This window comes from Bactrocera dorsalis, chromosome 1 (genome assembly GCF_023373825.1).
Source record: "Bactrocera dorsalis isolate Fly_Bdor chromosome 1, ASM2337382v1, whole genome shotgun sequence".
Lineage (NCBI taxonomy): Eukaryota > Metazoa > Arthropoda > Insecta > Diptera > Tephritidae > Bactrocera > Bactrocera dorsalis.
The window spans coordinates 38,040,895-38,056,438 of NC_064303.1; positions in this window are offsets into that span (position 1 = coordinate 38,040,895).

The following is a 15,544-nucleotide window of genomic DNA, read 5'->3' on the forward strand; positions in this document are numbered from 1 at the left end:
TTTAAGACTTATTCTAAAAAATATTTATTTGGAAATGAACTATAACTGTTTTTCGGGAGCTCTTCTAAAAAAAAAAACATTTTGCGGTGACCACGAAATCTCTGAACTGTATCCTCTGAAATTAAAAACCAAATACAAAAAAATTTTCGGTGAAAAAAAATCTTCCACTAAATACGAAAAACTGTATTTAAGAAGCTCGGATTATAATTTGAGAATAATCGGTTTAATATATCTGTCTTCCGCTCCTCTGTAAAAGGGCTTAGTATCGGTATTCTGCTTGAAACGATTGTCTCATGTCTCTAATTGTCACAATCTTCATTTAGTGACTCTGTTAGTCAGGAGTCTCATTTTGGTATTCTGGCAGATGCAGTAAAGTAAAGTAGTATAATAATACAAATATATGGTTTTCTAACACAGATGTTGATTCGGTTGAGTAGGAATAAAATACTGGAGCTCGAATTTGTATGATATATATTGTTTTTTTTTTTTTTTTAATTTACGATTTTCTAAAAACAAGCTCCAATTTTTCAATCCCAATTTATTGGCTGTACTATGGCTCTATAATACAATTAAGTTAACATATTATAAATTTCATATATGTATAAATATACATATATATAGGGTGATATTATATTGTACATACATTCTGAGGAACTGAAATATTTTGAAATTTACTGCATATGCGCCATTTTTGCCTACATTTAAATAACTCAACCAGTTCTTGCACTACCTTATAATTAAATTACATAAAATACCTGGAACTCTAAAACGTTTCTTAAATGCTTGACTTAACAGCTTGCATTAAGCTCGCCTTAAAACGTCCTAATAATAGATATCGTACTAGATAGCTGCCTGTAAAATAAGAAACTCTTAATTTTATTGAGGAGCTATACCAATGCGACACTTTCAAAACTCTATTTTCTTCGCTTTTTCGATAGTCAATATTTTCAAAAATATCCTGTGAAATCGGCAAGTTCGTATCTTAGTTTTTGAATAGCAGCATTCTAAACCGCTCGCAGGTATAAATATATATAATTGAAACTTTACATTTTTGAAAATGCTGACATCATAACTGAAAGAGAAATTGACCGATGGACTTCGAATTGAAACCGAGTATTTTTGATCATATTTACTATACAAAAACCTACGATCTTTTTGATTGGTTGAAAATTGCCAATTTGAAATTAAAAAACTACAATTTTTTAATCTAAAAACATGACTTTTTATTCAGAACTACGCCATTTTGTTAATTTTTGATATTTTTCATATATCATAGATCATTATATAGGAAATATCTTCAACTTTACTAACCTTCTTAATTTTTTTTTTGTTCCAGATACTTAATCGGCATCATGGAATCATGTCAGCAGTTGGGGAACTTTTTTTTGGCACCCCGAAGACAGCACATTACTCCGTTGTTTTTTAATACTTTTGTAAAAAAGATTTTAAAATATGCCTTATTATGACCAAAGAGCTTCAAAACAATCGATCGAGTATTTTATTAAAAAAAATTCACGAAATTCGCTTAATTTTTCATGGGTTACACTGGTATATCACCTTAAAGCATTTGAGTCAAACGTCTGAATCTATGGTTCAGCAAAGCGGCTAATCTAAGTTTTACACCAGAGTTTGGTTAGAAACAACGATTTTTGATTTTTTTCAGAGCAATTTCAGGGTTATATGTACAAACAAGATACAAATGGATTTGTGGAAACACGTAAACATTTTCGTCGCACGTCGAAAAATGGTAAAACCATCAAGCGATATTAACACACCTCCTCGCTGTTTGCAAATAAATTACCAACGAGTGTGAAATACTTAGTTTTGCGCTCACTAAAACACAAACTCAACAAAAATATTTGTATACATAAATATGCACATGTGTATGCATGATATGCATACTATACATACGCGCACAACAAAATGTATAAATACGAGTATAGTCTAGTTATACAACAAAGTTGCTGCGCCGTAACCACTTTATGTTCGAAGTGGAAGTAAAACTAACACCAAACTTCGGTGTGAATGCAACAACAACTTTAAACACATCATTGCAATGCCTCTGGCGGTTTCAATAGCTAGGCAAGCACTTTCCTTGGTCTGTCTCTGAAAATGGGATTCGCAAGATAACGAAAAACTACCCACTTTGTTCCTTTTTTATCGTTTTTGACAGCAAAGGTTTTGATTCGAATTTCAATAACATATCCCTTAGACCGACCGATATTCAAATAAAAAATGTTCGCGCAGGAACCACATATTTGGTAATTCGATTTTGAATATTTTTGGTCATCAGGGGGCATTAGTCGAAAAACTCTAGGGAAATTTTAGAAATAAATTAGGCAATATAATCAATATCGGTAAAACTCCTGTGTGAAGGCTGCAGTTAACATGTACCATACTTATATAAAAGTCTACGCCTTAAGTTGGCTAATAAAAAATTTTTGTAGCAATGTAATTGAATACTCATGCATAAAAAACTTTGGCCACGCTTTAAGCCATTTCATGCTAGATGTATGAGATACGACCACAAATAAGCTATTACCTACGTGTTTTTAGTTTTCATGAGTAAGTATTAAAATGGTCTAATATTTTAAAGTTGGGGTTTCGCTTACCATAATAAAACCTATATTCTAAATTTCGTTTTCACCGTTCCACATGTTGCTAATAAATTTGCCACCTCTAACTCTCATTGGACACGCTCTTAAGCGCTGCTAGGTGTGACTTCCTGAAATAATAAATGCAATCCTAAAGAAAATTAATTTACTGTAAGTCGAAACTAGCCTTTGATTGTGTGAAGAGTAGGTATGTTCTTAGAATCGGAAGCATGTTTATAGAATCACTTAAACTCATTTTAATTAATTAATTATTGCTTAAATATTATATATTATTTATTTTATAGTCGTGTATGAACTTCGATAAAAGATCGTTATATAATACATTCTTACAAGAATAACTGAGTTAATCGCTATACTAGCTTTTGTTTATATATTGTCAATATCACAAGAAATTTTGCAGTTTATAAGGTAAATTATTCTAATTTTTGGTCTTTTATGATTTCGGTCAAAAGACTGTAAATTCTGGTTATCTTTGTTAGTATGCCACATTAGTTATTTTTCAAAATCGAAGCAATTGTCAATGAAATGAACAAGGTTCTTCCCTATTGACAAGCTAAAATTATGATGTCAAACATAATTTAGCAAAATATTTCAAATAACTGTTCACTGTCGTGAAACTCTCCATTACCTCAGTAATGGTTTTGTCGGCAAAATCAATTTATTTTATTCAAAATAGTCTCCTTCTGCTTCAAAACAGCTTTTTGCACGGTCCAAAAGCATGTCGAACGAGTGTTTGGCCGCTATGGCCACCAGTATGCCTCGACGTCTGCACAACGCTCTCCTTTCATGGGCAAATGCATTTTTCATTTCTTGAACATGAAAAGGAATAAGTCACACGGTGCCATACCAGGTGAATACGGGGAGGGGTTAATGGTTAAAATGTGATTTTTGATCAAATAACACAGGTCAACAAAAATTTTTTTTTTTTTTTGGGTTTCTGTTCTCATGCTTGAATTCTGATTCTAGACATTGAAAAACACTTAAATATTAATTTTTAGTCCTTTAAGTTTGCTTTGGGCTGATCTACATCGATAAGTATATTTTAATTTATTTCATAAATCCGAAAGTAAACAGTACACCAACACACCACACGCATTATGACACCACGAATATTTAACAAACGGGACCGACGGACGCCGCCCGGCCTCTTTTGTTCTTCATCCGCGCGCATACACGTTTATAAAAAAATGTATTTTAATTTTTCTTTACAAAAATTAGTACATAAAATATCATGTGACCCAAAGTACAATGAAAAAAAAGTTGCTCCACGGTCTGCATCATTTATCCTTGAAATGTTGATGGATCGGTAAAAATAAAAAAATCTTGTAAAATGAAGTTGTAGTTAAAAATCAGTCATTTCTGCTTAAAAATCGAAAAATTGCTCTAATTCTACAAAAGCAAACTTTAACTGGAAAAAAAAAATTTTTCCTTATTTTTGACATAGGAGAAACTAAAATTTAACATGTAGATGTCAGACCCAAAAATCGTGTTGACCGGTGTAATCGGTCTCAAGCGTCGATCGAATGTTGGATTTTGAGCAATTTTTGGTCGTCAGTCAATTTGTGTGGAACAAACCGTGCATACACCTTTCGTAATCTCAAACTTTCAGTCAGAATCCGATAATTGATGTTTTGGAGTTGTTTTATTCCCTCTCCATGAATTTCAATGATGACTTCGGTTGATTTTTGATGAATTCACGCACAGTTCCAATGGAGTTTCCGGTGATCACGGATTTTGATAGGCACACATGTTGATCGTTATTTATGTCCTCACGACCACTTTGAAAATGTTGAAAACGCTCGTGCTCTCTGCTGCTACGGGATAGGCAATCATAGCCATAAACTTGTTTCATCAATTGAAACGTTTCGGTAAAAGCTTTACCAATTTTAAAACAAAATTTAATGTTGGCTCTTTGTACGAAGCTCATTTTTGAACCAATCACACAAACTTCCTGACACTTAAAACGCAATAACTTTACTTTCAATCAATGAAATGTCATGAAATTCTCATTGGACAATTGATCTTTATCATATAGCAGATTCTAACGCACTAGTCAACATATACATATATAGAGCCACCAGGGGGCGCTAGATTCAAAAAGTCCAGTTTATTTTGGAAAGCTTCTTGCATTTCTTTTATTTTTTTTACTTCTGGACGTATGTAAATAGTACTACAATTAGGTCCGTTGCCATTTTTACGCAAAACATTGAATTAAATTATTCAGTTGTACAAATTAGAAAACAGAGTGCCTAAATACTGTACGAGTACTATCTTCCGCAAACTGCGTAGAAAAGGGAAAACAAGCAAAACTGTTGCTAACGAAAAAGAAAAAAATGCGAAATGGCATGCGAAGTGGAATGTGAACCGGTTTCTAGGTATTCTTGTTTTTTTTTTTCCTCTACTACTCGTATTATCGCTGTAATGGAAACGAAATGTTGCAAATGATGTGCTGAGCACATAAGAGTAGATAGCGACACGGCATGACTACACTACAGTGCGGCGTGAAGCCTGCTACATGGACATTTGTAAGAAGCCGACATAACAATGGCGGACATGTACACAAAACAACACAGCTGTCCACTTTGTATGTACACAATTTCGTTGTTGCCATACTAGTACCTTTCACTTCAATGAAATTTGCATATTATGTTTAAAGTGAAATTTTTTATGCTACTAATAAGTAAATATGTAAATCTATTAGTTTTAATTATCAATTGTTATTACAAATGATATAACAGAACTATTTTATGCTTATATTTGTAAAACAACGTCAGGTTTGTTGGAGCTTTGAATAATTTTACATATTGGTGGCATCCTCCTCCTCCTTATTGTCGGCAAATTTAGAAATATTTTTAAAATTAGCGAGAGCGACAACGGAGAGAATGCTGTCGTGTAGTCGTGCAGCTGTCTAAATAACTATGTTTATAAGAAGTGTGTATTTTAATATTTGAAAGATGTTGCTTGAAGTCTGTTGCTCTTTATATGTTCAGCATATCAGAATTGTAATAGAGATAGCTGTAATGGAAAAGGTGCACTAAAACAATGTATTTAAATATTTTGGGGAACGATGTTACAAGAGTGTGGAGTTGCAACGGCATAGGGCGAAACTAGTTTAACTTGTTTAAGGGGTTAGGGGTAGTCAGAAGCACGAAAAAATGAGAGTTTTCAGTATTTTTTTTTTGCTATTCAATCATGTTATTTTACAAAAGTAGTAATATGGCATTATTATAGGATGTGTTAACTTGAAGTCACGAAAATTCCAAAAAAAAAAATATTTCAAAAGTTATATTTGTTTTTGTTGACCCTGTTCCAAAAAAAAGTACTTGCGGTGACAAGCATAAGTCCTTGTAGATTCATCTAAAAACAATTGGACAAAAAAATTAGTTTTATAAATAGATAATCCCGGGCCTGATCGAAGAATTTTATTTTTTTTCACTATTAACAAAATGACGGCCTCAGGAAATTTTTATACCCTGAGCAGTGTATATTAAGTTTGTAACACCCAGAAGGAATCGTCGGAGACGAGATGAGATCAGTTCGTCGAGATGAGTCGATTTAGCCATGTCCGTCTGTCTGTCCGTCTGCCTGTCTGTATATATACGAACTAGTCCCTCAGTTTTTAAAATAACATTTTGAAATTTTGCAAACGTCATTTTCTCTTCAAGAAGCTGCTCATTTGCCGGAACGGCCGATATCGACCACTATAACATATAGCTGCCATACAAACTGAACGATAGGAATCAAGGGCTTGTATGGAAATCTTTCACATTTGACAAGATATATTCACGAAATTCGGTATATATTATTTTCTAAGGCAACAATGTTATCTCCGAAAAAATTGTTTAGAACGGATTACAATAGCATATAGCTTCTAAACTGAACACATAGTTACTAACAGAAATGCATCTGTGAAGGGTATTTAGCTTCGGAGCAACCGAAGTTAACGTTTTTTCTTGTTTTCTAAATTTTTGCGAAAAAATCAACAGTTAATTGGTCTTAAAAAATCGAAATTTCAAAAACTAATTGTCGGATCAACGTGCATTTTTCAAGGAATATTTTTAAGATATTACACTTAACGAAAATGCAAAACAACAAAAATTAATTTTTTGAAAATACTAACTACCCTTAACCCCTTAAGTGCTATTAATATTTTTAATTAAAACAATTTTAAAAAAGTATGATATTAGAATATAATACTATACGAGGTGTGTTCAAAAAGTATCGCGAATTTTGAGTTTTTTTCAAAAATTATTTATTTATTCATGAATATCTATTTTGTCCCCTTTAAAGTAATCCCCATTAGATATTATACGCTTGTGCCAACGGTTTTTCCAATTTTCGAAGCACTTCAAAAAATCATTTTTTTTTTTATCTTCTTCAGCTCCTCTTTCGATGCCGTCTTTATCTCATCAAGAGAAGCGTAACGTCGTCCTCTTATGAGCCTCTTCAGTTTAGGGAACAAGAAAAAGTCACAGGGGGCCAGATATAGGGAATACGGTGGCTGCGGCATCATTAGTGTGTTGTTTTTGACCAAAAAGTCGCGCACAAGCAACGATGTGTATGAGCAGGGACGTTATCGTGGTGCAAAAGCCAATTTTTGTTCTTCCACAAATCCGGGCGTTTCTGGCGGATTGCTTCGCGCAAATTGCGCATAACTTGCAGGTAATATTCCTTATTGACCGTTCTTCCCTGTGGCAAGAATTTTTGATGCACCACGCCCCTGCAATCGAAGAAAACTGTCAGTTACGACTTGCGATACTTTTTGAACACACCTCGTATATCATATAACTCATCTCATATTTCCTGGTAATTTTGATTATTATGAAAAAAATAAACTTTATTCAATGTTGTCTATTATAACAAAACGGAATCAAGATGGAGCCAGATGGCCCTTTAACAAAACAATAACGCAAACTCCGTTTAATACAGAAACTTTAAATCGGTATTGAATTTCCCAAAGCTTAAATTTTATTCACAGAAAAAGTATTGCTGAGACTTATGAAAGCAAATTTATCTAAGGACTAACTTATTATATTACACCTATACTTACACTATAATAATTATGATTATATCGTTCATCGTATGCACTTTTTTTTCCTAATATTATGCTGAGGCCGATGGAATACGGGCAATCTATTCAGATACGGCAGATAACAACTGACAAGGTGCAAGGATTAGCTTATTTGCAGAATGAAAGCAAGCCCGACGATCTACGCATGTTCTGCCCAATCCACAAAAAGGAGACCCCACAATCTGCGTCAACTACCGTGGGATAAGCCCCATCAACATCTCATATAAGGATCTATCGAGCATAAAATTTGAAAGATTAAACTTTAGGCCTGGAAAATGACCAACTGACCAATATTCACCATGCGAGAAATCTTGTAAAAGACCTTTGAAAGTAAGATCGAGGCACACCACGGCTTCATCGATCTTAAAGCCGTTTTTTACAGCATGAAAAAGAACCACCTCTTTGCTGCTATGTCTGAACATAGTATCTCCGCAAAGCTAGTAATGGTGTATAAGCTGACGTTGAGCAAGCAATACCGAAAGCCCCGTCAGGATAAACAAACACCTATCCAAATCCTTCTACACCAAGCGACTGGAAAGTACAAATTTCTTTAGAGTGCACAGCTGCTGGCGTACGACGACGATATCCATATCATTCTCCATAACGACTGCGCCATTACTTCTGCTCTCTCCAGGTTGGCAAAAGAAAAGCAGCAAATGGGTGTGGTGGTGAACGAGGGCAAGACGAAATATCTATTGTCATCAAATAAAGAATCGTCGCATTCGCGACTTGACTCCCACGTCACTTTTGACAATCATAACTTCGAAGTCGTAGATAATTTCTTCTATCTTGGAACTAGAATCAACACCAACAATAATATCAGCCTTGAAGTCCTACGAAGAATCATTCTTGCCAATAGGTGCTACCTTGAACTAAGCAGGCGAGTGAAAAATAAAGTCTTCCCTCGACGAACAAAGAGTAAACTCTATAAGCACTCATTACTCCCGTCCTACTGTATGGTGCGGAGGCATGGATGTGTCGGCCTTAGGTGTGGGCGAGAGAAATGTTTTGCGGAAGACTTACGGTCCTTTGGCAACGATAAGTATCACAGTCGATGGAACGATGGACTGTATGAGATAAATTTCGATATTGACATAGTTCTGCGAATCAAAAGACAATGTCTTCGTCGGTTGGTCATGTTGTACGGACGGAGGAAAACACTCCAATTTAGAAGGTTTGCGATTTAGTACCCTCCGGTGGAAGCTGAGGAAGGAAAAAGCCTCCAGTTCAATGGAAAGATCAGGCGGATAAGACTGACGCAATAACGAAAAGAAGAAATGACAGGCGTACTGTTAAGTCGGCCATAACCGCGTTAGCGTTTTTTACTCCAATAAAGAAGTTATTTCTGAGCATTTCAACAGGTACTTTCAACTTTGATTAGATTTTATGAAAACTGAAGTTGGTATGGATATATTTCTGTAGAAAAATAATTCTCCAAAACTTTTATTTAATATCAAAATAAGCTGTAATGTTATCAATTTTATTTAAAAATAGGTATTAAACCTTCTTAAAAATTTTATTTTGCTGAAAACTTCAATTTAACACAATACAACTATAGTCGAACGGTTTTGATACCATAGTATTCAAAGAAGCTCCTGCAACTAAGGCTCTTAAAATTACTCGAATATTCTGAATATCGATTATTCGAATATTCGGTTTGTAACCAAGCCTCAACACCCGCGCCGTTAGTTCTGCTTTCTTCAGACTGGACAAGGAAGCAAAACAAATGGGTCTGACAGTAAACGAGTGCAAGACGAAATATCTCCTGTCATCATACAAACAGTCGTCGCTCTCGCAACTTGGCTCTCACGTCACTGTTGACTGTCATAACTTTGCAGTGGTAGATAATTTCGTCAATCTTGGAACCAGCGTAAACACCACCAACAATGTCAGCCTGGAAATCCAACGAATGATAACTCTTGCCAACAGGTGCTACTTCGCACTGATTAGGCAATTGAGAAGCAAAGTCCTCTCTCGACGAACAAACACCAAACTTTATAAGTCACTCATAATTCCCGTCCTTCTGTATGGTGCAGAGGCTTGGACGATGACAACAACTGATGAGTCGACGTTGCGAGTTCTCGAGAGAAAAGTTCTGCGAAAAACTTATGCTCCTTTGCGTGTTGGCCACGGCGAATATCGCATTCGATGGAACAATGGGCTGTACGAGATATACGACGACATTGACTTAGTTCAGCGAATTAAAAGACAGCGGCTACGCTGGCTAGGTCATGTGGTCCGAATAGAAGAAAACACTCCAGCTCTGAAATTATTCGACGCAGTACCCGCCAGGGGAAGCAGAGGAAAGGGAAGACCCCTACTTCGTTGGAACGACCAGGTGGAGAAGGACCTGGCTACGCTTGGAATATTCAATTGGCGCCACGTAGCGAAAAGCAGAAACGACTGGCGCGCTGTTGTAAACTCGGCTATAGTCGCGTAAGCGGTGACTACGCCAATAAAGAAGAAGAAGAACCAATATTAACCAATTTATACTATTCGAATAGTCGTAATACTGTGGCTATGCGAATAGTTGCTCTTCGGGGAGTATTTGAATAAATTAAAATTTTTTGACATTAAAGCACCCTTTGAATTTTGCAATCCGAATATTGTTATTAGAATTATTCCTATCCGGTTACTCTTATAAGGCCATTAGTCAATAGTTAAATACTAAAAACTCTATTAGCAACCATTGTAATAATGGTAACACTATTTTGTTTAATTTTTGTACTCTAACAGGATATATTAAATTAGCCACCAAGTTTGCAACACCCAGAAGGATACTTTGGAGATCCTATAAATATTATATATACAAATAATCGGCATTTGAGTCGATTTAGCCATGACCATCTGTATATACGCGAACAAATCCTTCAATTTTTGAAATATCGATCTGAAATTTTATATAGATCTTATCCCCAAAAAAGTTGCTCCGAATGGTCGATATTGTACCACAATATCATAACGCTGCCATAAAAACGGAACGATCAAGTATTGGTATAGAAAGCTTTTCCTTTGGCAAATATCTTCATGAAACTAGGAGTGGGTTACTATCTAAGGTAATGGTAATCTCCGAAAAATTGTTCAAAATTCTTATAATGAATATTATAGCTTCAGTCACTAATACTCGTATTCAAAATGAAAGCAGGAAAATATTGTATCAGCGAGAAGCTAAAAACTCACAAGTATGGGGAAAAATTGTATATTTTTGGCCACCAAACGCTGCTGGTATACCATGATGTAAAATTAAGTCTCCTTGGCTGCACTTGTTGCTTATACTGTTTTTTTTTTTTTTGATGTGTGGTAGATGTAGCGATAAAGCCTGAGAGTTTTGCTGCCTGTTGCTTCTAAATTGCCGTAGCATAACTTCACATGATGAATTGTGGCAGTTAAGAAAGTTAAAATCATCAGAGCAAAAAGCTATTCCAGCGGAAGTGAGTGAGCACAGAAGACAAAGGAGAAGAATAAGAATCATTGAAATGTTGGAATTTAAGAAATCTCTTGAGAGAGAGAAACCCACGCATATATGACAATTGTCGGTGCCAACGGGACCTAAGTGACTGAAGAAATATAGGTAAACAACTGGCAGGGCAAACTGAAAAACTGAAGTAAAAGAAAGAAAAGGATAAATAAAGTTAAAATTAAACTAAAGTAGAAGAAGAAGCACTAAAATTGGCAGCAATAAGAGAGTCTGTTGATTGATACAACTATGTGAATAAAATATAAATTTGTATACGCTTGCAACCAGTTGCTCGGAGTATTACAGTTTTGTTCACTTAACGGTTATACGTATCACCTAAAACTAAACGAGATAGATATGGGGTTATACAAGTATATTTATAAATGATCAATATGACGAGAATAGTTGACGTCTATCTGTCCGTCCGTCCGTGCAAGCTGTAATTTGAGTAAATATTGAGATATCTTGATGAAACTTAGTACACGGGTTTCTAAGTAAATATAAAAAAATGTTCGAGTTCGCCCATTTACGCCCACAAATCGGCATTAACCGAAAACATATAAAGTGCCATAACTAAGCTCCAAATAAGGAAATAAAGCTGTAATTTGGCACAGAGAATCACACCAGCAAAGGGCACCTGTGGTCAAATTTTTTTGAAAAAGTAGACTAAGCCCCGGCCTCTAAACAGTTTAATGTACATATTTCTTAAAGCTATAAGAATAGAATTTGCCGAGTACATAACTGGTGTAAAAATTTAACAATAGGCGTGGCACCGCCCAGATTTTAGTGAAATCTCATATTTCAGGAGCTGACCAAACCAATTTCGATAAAATTTTGCACCTGCCGTTCTTTTCATATTTCTATGTCACAAAGTGAAAATGTGTGAAATAGTTATACAACCACGCCTACTTCCCATATAGCACAATTTTTAATTCCAGTACACAGATTAGTAAAACTTTGCACGAATAATGCCTCTAGTGTATGCCATCTTATGACCGTTCAAATCCAACCAAAATTTTCAAGACCCCAGGTAACGAATATGTGGATCCCAGTACCTATAGCTGACTTTTGATCAAAAATATTGGCCAATCCACAAAAAAGGAGACCCCACAATCTGCGCCAACTACCGTAGCCTCCTTAATATTGCGTATAACATTCTATCGCGCATATTGTGTGAAAGACTAAAGCCCACCGTCAACAAACTGATTGGACCTTATCAATGCGGCTTTAGACCTGGAAAATCACCAACCGACCAGATATTCACCATGCGCTAAATCTTGGAAAAGACCTGTGAAAGGAGAATCGACACACACCACCTATTCGTCGATTTCAAAGCTGCTTTCGACAGCACTTAAAGGAGCTGCCTCTATACCGCGTTGTCTGAATTTGGTATCCCCGCAAAACTAATACGGCTGTGTAAACTGACGTTAAGCTACACCAAAAGCTCCGTTAGGATCGAGAAGGACCTCTCCGAGCCGTTCGAGACCAAACGAGGTCGTGCGACTTCTTCAACCTGCTGCTGGAGTAAATAATTCGAGCTGCAGAACTTAATCGAGCAGGTACAATATTTTATAAGAGTGTACAGCTGCTGGCGTATGCCGATAATATTGATATCATCGGCCTCAACACCCGTGCCGTTAGTTCTGCTTTCTTCAGACTTGACAAGGAAGTAAAACAAATGGGTCTGGTAGTGAACAAGGGCAAGACGAAATATCTTCTGTCATCAAACAAACAGTCGTCGCACTCGCTACTTGACACTCATGTCACTGTTGACAGTCATAACTTTGAAGTTGTAGATAATTTCGTCTATCTTGGAACTAGCGTAAGCACCACCAACAATGTCTGCCTGGAAATCCAACGCAGGATAACTCTTGCCAACAGGTGCTACTTCGGACTGAGTAGGCAATTGAGAAGCAAAGTCCTCTCTCGACGAACAAACACCAAACTCTATAAGTCACTCACAATTCCCGTCCTGCCAACTGTTGAGTAGACGTTACGAGTTTTCGAGAGAAAAGTTCTGCGAAAGATTTACGGCCCTTTGCGCGTTGGCCACGGCGAATATCGCATTTGATAAAACGATGAGCTGTACGAGATATACGACGACATAGAAATAGTTCAGCGAATTAAAAGACGGAAAGGAGAATGGATGGAAACACATCAAATCTGACAGCTAATGTTCGACACAGTACCCGCTGGGGGAAGCATTCAGAGAAAGAGGAAGACCTCCCCTCCGTTGGAAATAGCAGTTGGAGTTAGACATGGCTTCACTTGGAATCTCCAATTGGGCTCACGTAGCGAAAAGAAGAAACGACTGGTGCGCTGTTATTAACTCGGCTATAATGGCGTAAGTGGTGTCTACGCCAATTAAGAAGAAGAATCTTGAATAGTTGTGTGCATATTGATGATATACAGGTGATAATCTCGCCCTAAAATCCATTGGCTTCATGCGGTAGGTAGTAAAATTTTGTCTACTACTTCGTAAGAAGCCTATTGAATATTTAAATTTTTAAGAATAAATTAAGAATTTTAAAATTATGTGCAAAGTCATATTATTTTTTGTTCATTGTATTATACATATACATTTCTCAAATTGCTGGAATATGTCATTCCATTTCTTTTTAAACGCACACTAAAAGAGTGATTTGAACATCGAGTGCATTTTTTTACTTCCCTGTAATGATTTTCGACTATCTACATTTTCGCAGTGTCCAACTAAAAAAAAGCCTCACGCAATGCCATCATCAAAATGTATTGCTAAACTTACTTAAGATACTGATTCAGTTAAGATACTGGTACAGTTGCTCATGTATGTATATACTAACAACAATGATTACATATGTTTTATACCCATGTATGTTAAAATGGAAATATACCATACATACTCGTATATTTAGTTAATATAGAAAGATATACATTGTGTGGACATGCACGAAGTTTTTTATGATTTTCGTACTAACACTTATTGCATACGTAGTTGACCATTTTTACTCTTTCCATTGCTTTTCGAACGTTTTGCACGTTTTTATAGAGATTACGTTATGTGACGTCGTTGCAACACCAATTTGTGAAACGTGCTTCAAGCGATTGAACGCATCTATGTTTACAAGTAACAGGTGGCGCATTCCGATGTTTTTTGGAGAATGAAAAACCTTTGTAAAAATTGTAAAACTTTGATTCGGCTTGTGGATTATTTTTATTTGCTCTTTTGTATTTTTTTGCATCAAGTTGAGAATATGATATCATGGCCGCCGCCACAGTTGATTGTCATTTGAGCCCTTTTAATGGCGTTTTCCATCATTTTGGGCAGAACTTTCGGCGATAGGTCCACACATTCTTGACGGATATTGTCTTTAAGCGCTGCAAGAGATTGACATAAATCCGCGACTTCAAAAAGCCCCACAAAAAGAAGTCTGGAGCGGTCAAATCAGGCGATCTTGCTGGCCAGTGCAAATCGCCAAAACGGGAGATTAGGCGCCTGAAAAATGCATCCTTCAGCAAATCGGTTGTGGCACACAGTGTAGCGTGTGTTTATGTACGTGTATTTCGCATGTGTTTACTACACAAATGTCAAAACAGAACTAACATTAGAGGTCAATTGCAAAATTTATAGCATCTTGTCATCATCTTCTGAATTTTGCGCCACCCTGTATACCTACATATGTCTGTGTCTAGCGTAGTATTAACCTCGCACTATTAAAACTATTTAATCGGTTTTGTTTTTATATTCCTGCAACATGTTGCTACAGAGTATACGAGTTTTGTTCAAGTAACGGTCATATGTATCACTGCCACTGCCACACCCATAAAACGCCATTAACGGAAAACGTATAAAGTGCAATAACTAAGCACTAAAATAAGATATATAATTTTGCTTTGGCTCAAGCGGCCCACTCACGACAAATTTGTTTGACAAATCTGTTTGAGTTTGAGGTGGTTTTTGTCGTGAGTGGACATGTTGTCAAACGGATTGAAGATTTGCGACAAATTTCAAAAACTAACAACCGATTTGTGGATTCGTTTGTGAGTGGCGTGGTTTGCAAACATTTGGTCAGTTGGTTGAAATTTTTGCAGAGTAAACATCAGCGAATAAAACAATGGCAAGCGTGAGCAAAAATTTTTTGGAAGAGTTTATTGAATTATTTAAAAATGAACCGGCCTTATGGCAATGCAAAAGTGAAAATTATAAAAATAAATGCCAAAAAGATAAGTCGTGGAAAAATTTACTTTCGAAATATAAAGAAATTGATAAGGATGCGACAATTGACGCAGTAAAAAAAAAGTGAATTGTTTACGCTCTGCATATAGACGTGAATTGGTGAAGGTACGCAAGAGCGAAAAGTCTGTCATTTGTAGTAATCCCAGTATCCATTTCGTTGGAGTTTCTCAAATAAATTGACTCAT